The 16294-nt window shown below is 42.7% G+C and overlaps 1 protein-coding gene across 1 annotated transcript in view; it reads right to left on the bottom strand.

Annotated features, from left to right (window-relative positions):
• The window catches only part of LOC134575218 (oocyte zinc finger protein XlCOF7.1-like), a 107970-nt gene that overhangs the window by 71150 nt on the left and 20526 nt on the right, over positions 1-16294 (bottom strand). The gene's annotated exons all lie outside the window — the stretch shown is intronic.

The raw sequence follows: 16294 nt of genomic DNA, 5'->3' as shown, positions 1-16294 counted from the left end.
TAATTGAGTAAGAACAACTCTTTAATTACATTATCTCCCAGGTACAGAAAATATACAATATTGTAAAACCCAATAAAATATATTTTAATATATCAGAACTCCACAAAAGTGTACCGAATAGCAGGGATCTGAGCGCCCATTTTGTAAAAATATCACTCAGATGCGTTCGGTAGATTAGGAACGCTATTCAAGTGAAGTTTAGACCGGTCGACCACAAGGTGAAGCCCCAAAATAGTTCCAGAAGATTTTAGGCTTTGACCAGTTTTCTTTCTGGAGTTCTCGCACGTATGCTGACGAAGGGTCCCCCTGGCTGCTAGCATATGAAATTTCCCCCTTGTTCGGTAGTTTAGATCTCCCAAACGCCGTTCTCCTACTGGTTCGGGAAGTTACATAGCTGAAAAGAGACTTGTGTCCATCAATTTCAGCCTTCCTCACATGTTTTTGCTGTTGATCCAAAAGAAGGCAAAAAATCTAGTCTGAAGCGCTTCCAATTTTGCAACAAACTAGGAAAAAATGCCTTCTTGACCCCAAAATAGCAGTCAGATGTCTCCTTGGATCCAGCAGCTATTACCCCACTAATTAGAAATGATATCCCTGTATGTTATGTTTTTGCAAGTATTTATCCAATTGCAGTTTAAACATCTGTATGGACTCTGACAAAACCACCTCTTCATGCAGATAATTCCATATCCTTATTGCTCTTACTGTACAAAAACCTTTTATTTGCCTTAGATGAAATCTCCTTTCTTCCAGCCTAAATGTGTGACCTCGTGTCCTATGTATAGCCCTGTTTATGAATAGATTTCCAGATAACGGTTTGTACTGGCCCTGAATATATTTGTATAATGTTATCATATGCCCTATGAGGCGCCGTTTTTCCAAACTAAACTAAAATGCTACTTTCCTTTTATCAATTTTGTACCCCGTCTCTGCACTTTTTCTGGTGCCATGATATCCTTCTTTAGAACAGGTGCCCAAAATTGCACAGCATATTCAAGGTGTGGTCTTACCAGCGATTTATAAAGAGGCAAAATTATATTTTCATCCCGACAATTTATGCCCCTATTTATACATGACAAAACCTTACTGGCCTTAGCAACTGCAGATTGACATTGCATATTGCTGCCTAATTTGTTGTCTATAACAATTCCCAAATCCTTCTCGTGTGTGGTTATCCCTAGTTCACTACCATTTAGGGGGTAAATTGCTTGTGCATTCTTAACCCCGAAGTGCATAACTTTGCATTTTTCTACGTTAAATTACATCTGCCATTTTAGTACCCAGTCCCCCAATCTATCCAAATCCCTTTGCAGCAAGGCAATATCCTGCTTACATTGTATTACTTTGCAAAGTTTTGTCTCATCTGCAAACACTGATACATGGCTTTCAATGCCTATTTCAAGATCATTTATAAATATGTTAAATAGAAGCGGTCCCAAAACAGAACCGAGGGACACCACTTACCACTTTTGTCCAGCCTGAAAATTTACCATTAATGACAACTCGTTGTACTCTATCCTTATGCCAATGATCTACCCAAGTTGAATGGGCAGCGGTAATAGTTTACCAGGTGTTCGCGGAGTCCAGTAGCTGAAATTAGTTCCAGGCCATCGACGACCATATACCGCTACCCACGTTTGAGAGACAAGATGGACGCCATTTGTTTGCACACATGCGTTCGGTAAACGAACGGCGGCCACATAGGAGGAACCCTTCTTTAATGAGCAAATTGAGGTTAACAGCCAAGGGTGGTCTGTTGTTACAAAAAAAAACCCAAAAAACTCCGGCACCACTCAAATGGGAGTTCGGTAAACGAACGAGGGGTACGGACAGCCGAATAAAGGGAAGGGAAAAAGAGCCATTCTGCTACACACATACATTAGGAGGTAATTAATATTGCAAATTGCTGTGGTATAAAACTGTTTTTTGTTTTTTTAAATACGCTCGCAGATGTAGAATAAATGAACACCCACATAATAATAAAGTGCAGGTGTCTGTCCCATAGCTAATGGATTCCCAGTGTAGGGGTGTTCAGTCCTTCTTCTGTGATCTGATTTATTATAATAAAAATACATTTATAGTAACTAGTAAAATAAATGATAGCCCAGCCTTACACTCTCTGGAAACAAGACCACATCTCAACAAAAACAACATCTATAGGGGAACGTAATACATCATAAAAGGTATAGTTAAAGGGACACTATAGTCACCTGAACAGCTACAGCTTAATGTATTTGTTCAGGTGAGATCTATAGCTCCCTGCAGGCAATCTAATGTAAACACTGTATTTTCAGAGAAAATACAGTGTTTACATTGATTGATAGGAATACCTCCAGTGGCCGTCACTCAGACGGCCACCAGAGGGACTTGCTATCATGTATGGCCATAAAAAGGCCCTGTACACGTCAGACGTATTAAAATACGTCTGACGTGTGCAGGAGAGAGAAGGCACTGTGTGCGTGCCTTCTCTCTCCTGCCTGTCAGTAGAGGAGGGGGGCGGGCAAAGACCGCGAGCTGTCACTCAGCTCACCTCGCGGTAGTGCGCTCAGGACTTCAGATGGCGGCATGAATGCCGCCCTCTGAAGTATGTGCGGCAAAGCCGCGCATGCGCACAAGGGAGCAATGACGCTTTCAAATGGAAGCGTCTGATTGCTCCCTGCTCGCGCCCGCCTATTTCGTCATTTTGACGAAATTGGGGGCGCGGCTTCACGAGGCTCCCGGCGCTGGAACCAGGTGAGTAAAGAGGCTTGGCTGGAGAGTCCCTTTAAGTGGTGCATAGAATTCTTTTTTTTGATGCCTGGTGCAATGATGTAAAAATAAAAAATTATGGGTACTAGTGCTTTAGGGAAATACATTGAATACTCCAAAGAAAATGAATAGAAAGCTGCTAAATGCCGAACATGTAACCTTTCCAAAATAACACAAACGAATGGTAAAAATAGACAATTAAGTGTAGCGCTTTTAAAAAGGCAGTTATTACCTTATAAATTAATCAACCGGGTATTCAGAATAATATAACACTCCGGATACCTAAAAATAATAATGTAACATTAAAAATACAACAGATATAGAGATAAAAACATCCGGGAGCTTTATGACATATAACTAGTAGATACTAGATATATAATGCACTGACCGAGAATAAATCACAATATTAATATAATTACAATTCTAAAACCGCTTAAAACATCCAGAAAAGAATTGATAGGCAGTTCCTTAGTCTTATATACTAGCAATGCATAAAAGTCCAAATTGTAAATAGATAAGAAATCAGTCCAAGCATAAAAACAAGTAATTATAAAGTCTTTACACATGTATCATAAAAGACCTCTGACCTGCTTAAAGGGACACTCCAGGCACCCAGACCACTTCGGCTCATTGGAGTGGTCTGGGTGCCAACTCCCACTACCCTTAACCCTGCAAGTGTAATTATTGCAGTTTTTTTTAAACTGCAATAATTACCTTGCAGGGTTAAGTCCTCCCCTAGTGGCTGTCTATTCCTGCTTCATAGCACAGGTTTTCTGTGCTAGAGCGTCGCTGGACGTCCTCACGCTGTGTGAGGACCTCCAGCGTCGCTCAATTCCCCATAGGGAAGCATTGAAATTAATTTTCAATGCTTTCCTATGGGGTGCGCTAATGCGCATGCGCGGCATTGCCGCGCATGCGCATTAGGTCTCCTCGGCCGGCGGGCGAGATCAGTCTCGCCCACCGGCCGACGTAAGTAGAAGGAGGAGCGGTGGGGGAGGAGGAAGCAGCGACGTGGGACCTGTCGCTGCCTCTGGTAACTCACTGAAGGGGTTTTCACCCCTTCAGCAACTGGGGATTGGGGGGTGGGAGGGAGAGGGACCCTCCAGTGCCAGGAAAACGGATCGTTTTCCTGGCACTGGAGTTTCCCTTTAAGTATATACTGCAGAATCAAATAGGGTTCTTATGAATTAGTTCTACTGTCATATATGAAAGAATAAAACCGAAATGAACGAAATCTAGGCTTGTTAGTATCACAAACTAACAGCCTAATTAATAGTCTCCAATAAAAAAATCTGGGCTGACTGCCAGAAACAGCAACTGTAGCAAATGGAAAATAGATACTAAAGTTTTCTATTTTGTTGTCTTCCTGATACTTTCGATCGCAACCATATATATCAAAGATGACTTGTAGAAAAGAATATGTTCAAAAAAAGGAGTATTTTATTTACGTTAAAAAAAATAATATATAATTCTTTAAAACCATGAAATACTGGTTGAATAATACACAACGAAAAAGTTCCGAAGTAGGAGAAGGAGAAAAAAACAATATAACCTGGACCGTTCGTCTGGATGGCTGAGGATGATGGTGTTACCCTTTCCAGTTTGTATTGCAGCAGCCGGTGAGGACGGCGTCCGCGTTGTTTGGCACTTCACCTCCGACCTCACATCAAGAGGTGAGCCTCCAGAATGACGTCAGGTCACTGATAGAAACGTCTATGGATCACCGAGTTCACTCCAGCTCTTCTCTCTGTGTTGATTTCACAGCCTTACGTGTTTCATAGGGTGCTGCCCTATTTCATCAGAGGCATCCCTCCGTCAGTGCATTATATATCTAGTATCTACTAGTTATATGTCATAAAGCTCCTGGATGTTTTTATCTCTATATCTGTGAATCTCTGAATATTTATGGGATTTGGTGAAACCCCACTTTTTCCAGTTTTAGAGCTTTACCCTACTCTCTGTCTTATTCCCTCTTACACATTTTCTGATAGATATATCTTTTATTACTTATTACTATTAATAATACAACGTTGAGAGACTATCTGACCACTGAAGAAACAAAAGTTAAAGTAAAATGGAGCAACGTGACTACTTCAAAATGAGGCTTGGAATTCACACAGGACTGCGCAAAAACTGTGGTACGACGGAGCTCCAGGTAAGAGGGTCCGCCAGAGTAATTACCCATTACCACAACGTATCACCTAGAAGTGGTAATTACGTTTGCGGACTATAAACGCCAGATGGTTATTCCCTCATCAAGAGGGTATATAAACCAGTATCGGAGAACCAGGGATCATTACACATCCGGCTGAGGAAGCTACACATCATAGTGAAACGCGTTACAGTATTATATGTGGACATCGCTCCAGTATTACTGTTGGACATTGTTACTTTCTTTTTATTTATTTGTTTTTATAGTATATCAATGAATTCTGCTATTTTTAATCCTGGTTCCCGGCATTAAGAGCTGTTTACTTACAAAGGGGGAGGGCAGTCCCTAACAGCACAATGCGCTGCTACTAAGCCACAGGTGCTCTGTTTGTAAGTACCCATTCGGCAATAGAACATATATGCTTATCCTATACCAGTGATGGCGAACCTTTTTGAGCCGAGTGCCCAAACCGCAATACATGCCAACTTTTTTCTCCTCAAAGTGCCAACACGGCAATTAAACCTGAATACTGAGGTTTAAGTTCAGAAAAAACAACTCATACAGTTGTTCGAACTAATTAACATCTTTTGTTTTAAAAGAAGAACACAACAGAGAGTTCAATGATACAAATTTTAAATAATGATATAAAAAAATAGATAAAATTAAGCTCATATTTATTAGTATCGCTAACAAATGCAATACATACACACAAACTGCTGAATACAGTCTGATATAGATCTAAATATTGATCTTTGTTATATTCAGCAAATTATTATTATTACAAGTGCACTTGGAGGAGCGTGAATTCAGACACCAGACAACTGTTGGTATTCAAAATAAGCCTCTGACCTTTATTTTGTCAGTTGTGTTTTTATACATTAAAAGGTAAGTGCTTACGTGCAAATACTCATAGGACAGTAGTAGGAAGGGGGTGAAAGGAGTACAGATAAGACATAGAGAGGAATGTCATGTACATATAACAAATACGTTCTGAGAAAGAGAAAGAACAGACTGTAGAGAAGAGACAGCTCCGGAGGAGGCTAGCTGCTCCCACAACTAGCCATTTAGGGTCTTAAGTGTTGTGTTAAAGGACCACTCTAGGCACCCAGACCACTTCAGCTTAATGAAGTGGTCTGGGTGCCAGGTCCAGCTAGGGTTAACCCATTTTTTTATAAACATAGCAGTTTCAGAGAAACTGCGATGTTTATTAATGGGTTAAGCCTTCCCCCTAATCCTCTAGTGGCTGTCTCACTGACAGCCGCTAGAGGCGCTTGCGTGATTCTCACTGTGAAAATCACAGTGAGAGCACGCAAGCGTCCATAGGAAAGCATTGTAAATGCTTTCCTATGCGACCGGCTGAATGCGCGCGCAGCTCTTGCCTCGCGTGCGCATTCAGCCGACGGGGCGGAACGGTGGCGGAGAGGAGGAGGAGAGCTCCCCGCCCAGCGCTGGAAAAAGGTAAGTTTTACCCCTTTTCCCCTTTCCAGAGCCGGGCGGGAGGGGGTCCCTGAGGGTGGGGGCACCCTCAGGGCACTCTAGTGCCAGGAAAACGAGTATGCTTTCCTGGCACTAGAGTGGTCCTTTAAGCATCAAGCATTTCCTGAGTCCAAGTTAGCCAATTTTAATATAGGATATCATTATATGACACCTATAAGCTTGAACCTTGGAATCAAAGAAAATTCTATCACAATCCCCTCTTTTGATCCAAGAGTCACCCAAATGTCCAAGGTATTTCCAGGCCTGCTAGCCAAAGCCTGTGGGACTTTCATTTATTTCCTTGGACTGAGAGACCACCAGAATCAGTGGATGAGAGTTCCTTCATTTGTTAGGCGAAGTAACATCGTAAAAAGTTGGAGCTGGAATGTAAGTTAAGGTACGACCAACAGTAGGTTTGTTTTTACATAGAGAGGCTAGTAGACATGAGAAGAATCTAACGGTTAGAAAAATGGTCATAATAAGAAATACAGCTAATAGAAAAAAGTACAACATTTCCTTAAAGGATCACTATAGTGTCAGGAAAACAAAGCGGTTTTCCTGACACTATAGTGCCCCCACTGTCCGTGTCCCCCTCCCATGGTTAAAACCCCTTCAGCAGCTTACCTTAATCCAGCGCCGGGCTCCCTCGGCGCTGGTGACCTCTCCTCCCCCCGCCATCAGTGCCGCGTGCGCATTCAAAGTGTCCATAGAAAAGCATTTCTCAATGCTTTCCTATGGACGCTCTGCGTGATGGAGGCGGAATGCAGCCACTAGAGGCTCGATTAACCCCAAATATAAACATATATATCTGAAGGGTTAAAACCTCAGGGACCTGGCACCCAGACCACTTCATTGAGCTGAAGTGGTATGGGTGACTATAGTGTCCCTTTAATTAGTAAAGTCAACCATGCTCCTAGCCCAAATGTCCAATCCCAATCCCCAAAGAAGCAGTTATCCTGTTTGATATCATGTACTAAGTCATGTAAATATTTTATATGTTTATGGATCATAGTGCCATGGTCAGATAGGTTAAAACAGCACATACCTTCAATAGCTTCACAGCCTAAGTCATGTTTTATTAGTAAGTAGTCAATGGCTGCTCTATTCTCAAGGATCGCCTTCTTATTTGCCTGGGTGTCCATAAGTAAGCTCTTCTAGGACCTGAGAAGTGGCATTTAAAACCTTTGCAAGGGAAGAGGCTACAGCATTAATTACTCAGGTATTATCCAGTGCTAAGCCTGAGATTCCTACCATAGAGTACGCTAGGGCAGAGTATTTGGATTTAGATAAGAGAGTGATTTCAGGGTTACAATCTGAAGTAAGGGTGTTTTTAACATCTCTCTTGTCTCTCTGTGGTTTGTGTAGCTGGGTGGTTTTAGGGATCAGGTCAGATTTGGAAAACATGGTCATGGTTAGGCGTGAGAATGCACAGGGACCTCCTGTAATGTTACCTGGAACATAAGCATAAGTAATATTTTCACAGGAGAAAGTCCATCCCTTAGGGAGATAGACATGGTAGTGGTAACTCATAACTTGGTGAGTTTTGGTAAAATTCATAGTGGTGCTCAGGGCTCTACAATTCATGGTATTTTTCCACCATGTGGGGGCAAAACAGGGATTCAGTGTTAGGGTCTCTTGAACAATTACATGGAAAAGACCAACATAGTTCAGCGACTGTCACATTAATTGTCTTCAGGGCTACGGGGGCTTGCCTACCAGTGGGTTGAAAGCATAAGAATATAGTTGTATAGATTTATGGGGTCTATGGGTATGTAGGTACTTCCTCAAGAGTGAGATGGGCGTAGGGACAGCTATAAGACAAGATTCTATGGCGTTTTCAGTACTGAGGCAAAAGGAGGTTAGATTAAAAGCGCATTATCTTCTGGTCTTAAGTCAGAGTAGCATATCTGAACAGAGCATACAATGGTAAAGTATAAGAACAGCTTCATGTCGGTGGATCAGTCGGAGTGACTTGTTTACAGTGACTGGCATGTATCCACATGGCTTTTCCTTCTAGTTTCACTGAGGTAGCCGTAGTCAGGAGCACTTGGAATGGACCAAGTCCATTGGTTCAAGTCCTTTCCTAACATGCCTCTTTATCACCACCCAATCCCCAAGCTGCAGTTTTTGAGTTGCAGAATCAGAGTCTGGATCTGGAATGGAATCAAAGACTTGTTTATGCACCCTGCTTAATCTTTGGTGTAGGACCTGTACATAGGCAGTCATACTACCATGCTGCATCTGGAGGGTCTGGGGAAAATAGAGGCCTTTGGTGCATATCCAAATAGGATCTCAAAAGAGGATAGGCCATGCCTGGAATTGGGGGTGCATCTCATAGAAAAGAGTGCTAAGGGAAGGCATTCAGTCCAGGGCTTCCCTGTGTCTTACATAGTTACATAGTTAGATAGCTGAAAAGAGACTTGCGTCCATCAAGTTCAGCCTTCCTCACACCTGTTTTTTGCTGTTGATCCAAAAGAGAAAAAAAAAAAAAAAAAAACCCAGTTTGAAGCACAATTTTGCAACAAGCTAGGACAAAAAATTCCTTATTGACCCCAGAATGGCAGTCAGATTTATCCTTGAATCAAGCAGTTATTACCCTACATTGAAAGATTATATCCTTGAATATTCTGTCTTTGCAAGTATGCATCTAGTAGCTGTTTGAACATCTGTATGGACTCTGATAAAACCACTTCTTCAGGCAGAGAATTCCACATCCTGATTGTTCTTACAGTAAAAAAACCTTTCCTTTGCCTTAGACGAAATCTTCTTTCTTCCAGTCTAAACGCATGGCCTCGTGTCCTATGTAAAGTCCGGTTTGTGAATAGATTTCCACACAATGGTTTGTATTGGCCCCGAATATATTTGTATAATGTTATCATATCCCCTCTCAGGCGACGTTTTTCTAAACTAAATAGGTTTAAATTTGTTAACCTTTCTTCATAGCTGATATGTTCCATTCCTTTTATTAATTTTGTAGCCCGCCTCTGCACTTTTTCTAGTGCCATGATATCCTTCTTTAGAACAGGTGCCCAAAATTGCACAGCATATTCAATATGTGGTCTTACCAGTGATGTGTCCTTTAACCCCTTAAGGACACATGACATGTGTGACATGTCATGATTCCCTTTTATTCCAGAAGTTTGGTCCTTAAGGGATTAAAGTGCCATTTGCCTTTTCTACTTTCCCACTACTCTGGGGTTGATAGGGGGCGTGGAAAGCCTGACTGATCCCTAAGGCTTTCATAATTTCTTGCATTAATTCCCCAGTGAAATGGCTACCTCTGTCACTTTCAATCCCTTCAGGTTCTCTGTATCTACATACCAGTTCCTTCAGAAGCTTACTTGCTGTGACCTTCGTTGTGTCTTTCAAAACTGGGTAGGCCTCAGGCCAACCTGAAAAGAGATCAATGCACACCAACACATATTCATACACTCCTACCTTTGGCAGTTGAATATAGTCTATCTGCAGTCTTTGAAAAGGGTGAAGTGGCCCTGGTATATGCTTACTTGGTGTTTTGACAGCCTGTCCTGGATTGTTTCTAGCACAAATCATGCAAGCCTGGGTGTGTTTAGCTGCTACAACAGTAAATCCGGGTGCTACCCAATGGGTGTTTACAATGCTGTTCATGTGCATCTTGGATAGACATTTCGGTCCAGGGGCCATCATGGGGTACAACACTTATGGCAAACACAGTATTTTACTTTTCCTCCACATTGTCATCTTCAGGTTCTGCATCTTGTTTCTTCCAGTGGTCATGTTCTTCTTCGCCTGTCTTTGTAAGCTCAGCAGTATATTGTAGTCAACGGCGTCCTCTGTAAGAACAACTGCCTGTAGAAGGATGTACTTGGATTGCTGCTTGCTTGGCAGCTTTGTGGTTTCCTCTCTTAATTTCATCTGTGATCTTCATGTGAGCTGCCACCTTGATGATGCCTACTTGAGTGGGTAGCAGGATAGCGTCCATAAGTGCACTCACAGCTTCAGAGTTCTTGATTGGAGTACCTGCTGAGATGAGAAAATCATGAGCCCGCCATATGGGGTCAAAAATATGGGCTATACCGAAGGCATAGCGAGAGTCTGTGTAAATATTAGCAGTCTTACCAGTGGCCATTTTACACGCTTCAATGAGTGCCTTCAGCTCAGCCTCCTGTGCAGAACAGTGAGGAGGGAGTGGTTCGGTTTTTATTACGTCATGTGCAGAGACTACAGCATATCCAGGGTGGACATTACCCTTCTCATCAGCATATCTGGAACCATCTACAAAAAAACTCAAAATATGCATTAGATAATGGAGAATCAATTACATGCGAAAAACCAGCTGTCTCTTGTGCCAATAGTGCTGCACAATCATGGGGTACCTGGGCGTCGGCTAACTCATCTGGTGAAAGTGTATTTACAAAAAGATCAGAATATTTTGAGGAGGGAATATTTTGAACTGCAGTCTTTCTACTTTCAGTGAGATGTTTTGTGCCATGGGAAATGCAATGTCCTAGGAAAATAACTTTTTCAACACATGCTTGCAATTTCGCTTTTGTTGCTTTACATTACAAGTGTTCACATTACAAGTTTCCATATTATCGCAACATAAAAGTAAGTCATCGATATACTGCAATAAAATTACATTATCTGCCCTTTGCCACTCTTGGGCCATAGCCATGCTGTACATAGTGGGTGAGTTTTGTGCGCCCTGGGGCAATACTGTCCAAATGTACTGCCTGTGTTTATGTGTAAATGCAAATAAATACTGACTGTCGGGATCCAGGGGGACACTGAAAAATGCATTTGCCAAGTCAATAACCGTAAATACCTTAGAAGAAGGTGGTACCTGTGACAACAAGGTGTGTGGCAGTTACAGTTCAGTTACAGCACTAATTGCCCTCAAATCATGTACCATACGGTAGACCACAGGTTTCCCTTTCTCTAGCTTTTTCCTAACTGGGTACAATGGTGTGTTATAAGAGAAGGTGGTCTGGACAATTACCCCTGCCGGCAGTAATTCTTGCACAGATTGGGAAATAGCATCTTCCTGTGCTGGGTTTAGGGGGTATTGTTTTTGACAGGGAGGGGTGGCTCCGGGCAGGAGATTTACTTTGACTGGGGGCACAGAGAGTCTGTCTGTATCTGTCTTCCCTGAAGCCCATAAGGAATCAGGGACTGAGGACAAGTCAATGGTAGGTTCTGACACATGGCTGGGCATAGTGAGAGTTGCCAAAATATTTGAAAGGGATATCATTTGTTTGTCCTCTAAAGGCACGGACAATGTTACTTTTCCAGTGGGACTATACTGGATATTGGCATTAAGGGCAGACCGTATATCACTGCCTAGTAGATTGGCAGGGGCATGAGGGCTGACAAGAAGCCTCGTTACAAGGGCAGTAGAGTTGTGTAGCTTCAATCTCAGTTTGTGATTAAGGGGAATGTCACTTGTGATCCCATCCACCCCTACACATGATAAAACATCATCAGCTTTCTCATACAGGAACACATTTTTCCTGTAACATTGATTTGGCAGCTCCAGTGTCCAACAGGAAAGGGACTATTCACTCCCTGGGCAGTGTAATATTGATAGTGGGTGAGGGTCCAGCTGAGTCAGGGATATTGAAAGCATGTAGGGACACTGGGTTGCCAATTTCTTATTGGGGAGGGGGAGGTGGTGGAGGTAGTTGGTTGTCATGGGAGTATCATTTGAATCCTGGGGTTTTCTATTTTTAGGAGGACACTTGCAGTTGCGTTTAATGTGTCCTTTCCTGCCACAATTCCAGAAGTCTACCTGCTTTCTATCTCCACCAGCTCTAGGGACAGTTACTGCCATTACAGGTGTGCTCATCTTTCTAGTATTTAGATTGGCTTCCACTCCCATAGCCACCTTTACCAGATCACCACAGATTAAACTTCTCTACTCAGGTCTAGCATTTTGGAAACCAGTCCTTATGGGTATTTGGAGACCATCCATGAAGCAGTTAATAAGCAGTCTGGTTGAAGTGATTACAATATCTGTGTAACCCAATGCTTCCCAAACCATCTGTAGTCTGGTGAAGAAAGTTTCCACAGATTCATCTTTCCCTTGTACTATATCTCCTAATTTATGGGCTAGTTCCTCTGTCTTTACTTTAGCCCATTCTCTCATTGCAGTGACATAACATGCTCCAGATGCAGACTTGGTTCTAAACTATTCATCTGTTTTCATGTTGCTTCTTCTGAGGCTATCTTCATGGGCATATAAGAAAAAGAGAAGTAAATGCCTTGTCTCTATATCCCAAATCAAAAAGAGAGGGCGTTAGATATAAGGCAATGTGGTCAGATTGGTGGTACCAGCGCCACCTAGGGGCTTGGACCAAAAAGAATGGTATATAAGAAAAAAGAAAGAGTAATCTCCAGCTAGGGAGATCCTTTATGCTGGTAATAATTGTAGATGAAAAAACACATGTGGAATGATTAGCAATTATATCACTAATTTTGGTTATGGTAGGTGTATACCGGAGGGAAAGACTTGAACTAATTGTTCTGATTTCTGTCGCATGTGCCCTTTAACAAAATATATATAATTTTATTTATCCTTTCACCATAAAGGGTACAATGTGAGAAAAAGAAAGACAAGCCTTAGATGACTAGTAGCGAACCAACAGTATTGTGACTGCTCATCGTTAAGTTGCGTGTGGTCAGAGTGCAGCTAATAATGTGACTGGCTGTCCAATTAACAATCGCTTATGTGACCAAATGCAAAAAGATAATCTGTACTTAAAGGGACTCTCCAGGGAGGAGATTGTACTCACCTTGTTCCAGCGCCGGGAGCCTCGTGAAGCCGCGCCCCCTATTTCGTCAAAATGACGAAATAGGCGGGCGCGAGCAGGGAGCAATCAGACGCTTCCATTTGGAAGCGTCATTGCTCCCTTGTGCACATGCGCGGCTTCGCCGCACATGCGCACATACTTCAGAGGGCGGCATTCATGCCGCCCTCTGAAGTGCTGAGCGCACTACCGCGCATGCGCGCGGTGTGCGCGGCCGTGAGCTGAGTGACATCTCAGCTCGCGGTCTTTGCCCGCCCCCCCTCCTCCGCTGACAGGCTGGAGAGAGAAGGCGCGCACACAGTGCCTTCTCTCTCCTGAACACGTCAGACGTATTTTAAGGGCCCTGCATGATAGCAAGTCCCTCTGGTGGCCGTCTGAGTGACGGCCACTGGAGGTATTCCTATCAATCAATGTAAACACTGTATTTTCTTTGAAAATACAGTGTTTACATTAAATTGCCTGCAGGGAGCTATAGATCTCACCTGAACAACTACATTAAGCTGTAGCTGTTCAGGTGACTATAGTGTCCCTTTAAGAGCAGATAACTGTCCGCTAAATAGTAATCACAAGGTTACCCTCAAACCTACAGGGATATATGAGGAAAAGCGCTTGAGTATGTTTGCTGTATAGGGCAGGGATAGGCAACCTTTTAGCAGCACTGTGCCGATATAGGATTGTGATGTCCCGTAGAGTGACGATTCTATTTTTTTAAAATGAGGTGTGTATGCTGCCATATTCTGCTTGTGTTATTTATACTGTAATTGCTTTGTATAGTTGTATTTGTGCGTATATGAGCTATTATATTGTATATGTTCAGGAGTAGTTTGTGGTATCGTGTATGATACATATGAATGTGGGCTGTGTATTGGGGCTGCTTGTGGAATTGTGTGTGGATTGTTATGTCACGTTGTGTGTTTGGTAGTGTGTGGGGGCTGTTTGGGGTATTGCATGTGAGAGGCTGCATGTGGGGTTGTGTGCATGTATGTATATTGTTAGTGGTGTTGTGTTTGTGGGGATTGTGTGTGTGTGGGCTGTTCGTATTATTTGTATGAGGGGAGGGTTATTCTGCATTTCTGTGTATGTCTAGCAGTGTGGGTGGGTTCCCTGGGTTCCAATGGGGACCAGGCTGGCCAGGTACAGGTCAAGGACAGGAGGCGCAACAGCAGCTGCGGGCTGCTCTACTCCAGTGTGGATTCCCATTCACAAGTGCTGGGAGGAAGTGATCTGAGATCACTACCTCTACGTGCTGCAATGCATAAATTGAGGATTGTCCTTCACCACCTCTTCGTATTAGCAGATTTCTGAAGTTTTACAGGGACTACTGATATGCCAGAGTGCGTTTGGCTCTAGAAGCCTTGAGTGCCGTGCAAAGACACCTTGAGTGCCGTGCATGGCACTAGTGCCGTAGGTTGCCTACCCCTGGTATAGGGTATTAGTAGTGTAGATCCTAATTTTACAAAAATAAAAATGCAAAAAAGCACAAGAAATAAATAATGGAATCATACACTAAGAAATTGTATACAGATGGGATTCAGTAAGTCCTCCTATCTGTGCTCAATAACACAATTGAGTATAATATACAGATGGCTGTCTGACTCCTGTATAGTAACGAAATCCACTATAACTTGGTAACCCTTTGCATGCTGTAGCTAGATCTACCCGAGGGATGGAACACTGCAGGGGACCTTATATAAATTCTACAGATTCTTCAGAAATCATCAATGCTAGTCCCTGGGTCTCCTAATTAACACCTTCGTGCGTGTTCTAAACTACGGCTCACTCTATAAAGCATCTTCATGGGCATCAGTATATCTAGCAAATATTCTAGTCCAAATGGGGCCAGCTTTTAGGGCGACAATCTGTTTCAAATCCATCCAAGTACACTGGTAAGTAGCTTGAATGGTGGATAGAGACTGGACTAGAGCTAAGGGGGCCTTTTCTACACCTGGCAGCTGCTGTATTATTGCCAGTTCTTCCCAGTATTAGATACATGAGCTCAGCGGTCTCTTCTCATGGTATACGCTCTCAACTTTGGGTATCATGAGAGGGTAGTCCACCAAACTTAAGGGAACCCCTAGTTGCCCACATAGACACCCCAGTGGGGCATTTAGCTCCACAAATACCTGAGCTCAGCTGTCTCTTCTCATGGTATATGCTCTCAACTTTGGGTATCATGGGAGTAGTAAATTGTGGTGCTAAATGCCCCACTGGTGGACTACCCTCTTCATCTAATGAACCCACAGGTCTTGCTGGGGCTGCTGGGGAACCATATGAAGTCCAACTGCGTAATATTACTGGAAAGAGAGGTTTTGGTTTCTATAAAAGGGAAATTGTCTGGTCTTTAGGGACCAAAGGAGTGCCTGCATTATCCTGGTAAAGGGGTGTGTTTACCCCAGAGGTCTAAAACATTGATAATGTGGTACACCTTTTCTGGTGGTTTCTCTACAACCACATTTAGTTAATCCAACTGAGGTATCATGCCTTTTTTGGGCGACTTCCACCAAGTCATTATCTTCTAACCAACCTCAGTAATTTGCTATAAATTCCCTCCATATGTGTGGGTCAGCTTTCTTAGGTTCTTAGGCTTCCTTGTACTTTATGAATAGTCAAAGCTGTAAATCCCCCCTGAGTGCTTTGAGAGCTACCCATCTTAAAACTTGTAAGGGTTAATTACTTCCTTACACAAGACAAACTGTACAAAAACAGTGTATAAGACACTTAGGACCACTGCAGTGGAATTTTCAGTCTTGTCTTCGTTATTCTAAACACAGATCAGGAGATCTGCCCTTGGAGGAATCTAACTCGAAATCTAAAACAAATGACAAGGCAAACACTAAAAATAACTTAAAACCCACAGATGTATTCCACTCCATCTCAAGATTCCTTTCACAAGACATAACACAACCTCCACCTGAATATAATCATAATACCACAGAAAACAAGTTCTTTAGATCAGACGTTTTTAAAATCCTTACCCACCCGGAGCGAGGCCTATAAGAGCACCAGAGATTGAATTAATTAAAGGTTGAAAAAGAAAAGCTTTTCCTCACCCGCTGCAGCTGTCTGATTAACCGTTTCTCGGGCTCCGAGCCACCCCTTTCTGGGTCCGGATGGACTGAACTCATCTGATCCC

The sequence above is a fragment of the Pelobates fuscus genome, chromosome 10 (assembly GCF_036172605.1).
Source record: "Pelobates fuscus isolate aPelFus1 chromosome 10, aPelFus1.pri, whole genome shotgun sequence".
Classification (NCBI taxonomy): Eukaryota; Metazoa; Chordata; class Amphibia; order Anura; family Pelobatidae; genus Pelobates; species Pelobates fuscus.
This window is presented reverse-complemented; position numbering and strand designations above follow the sequence as displayed.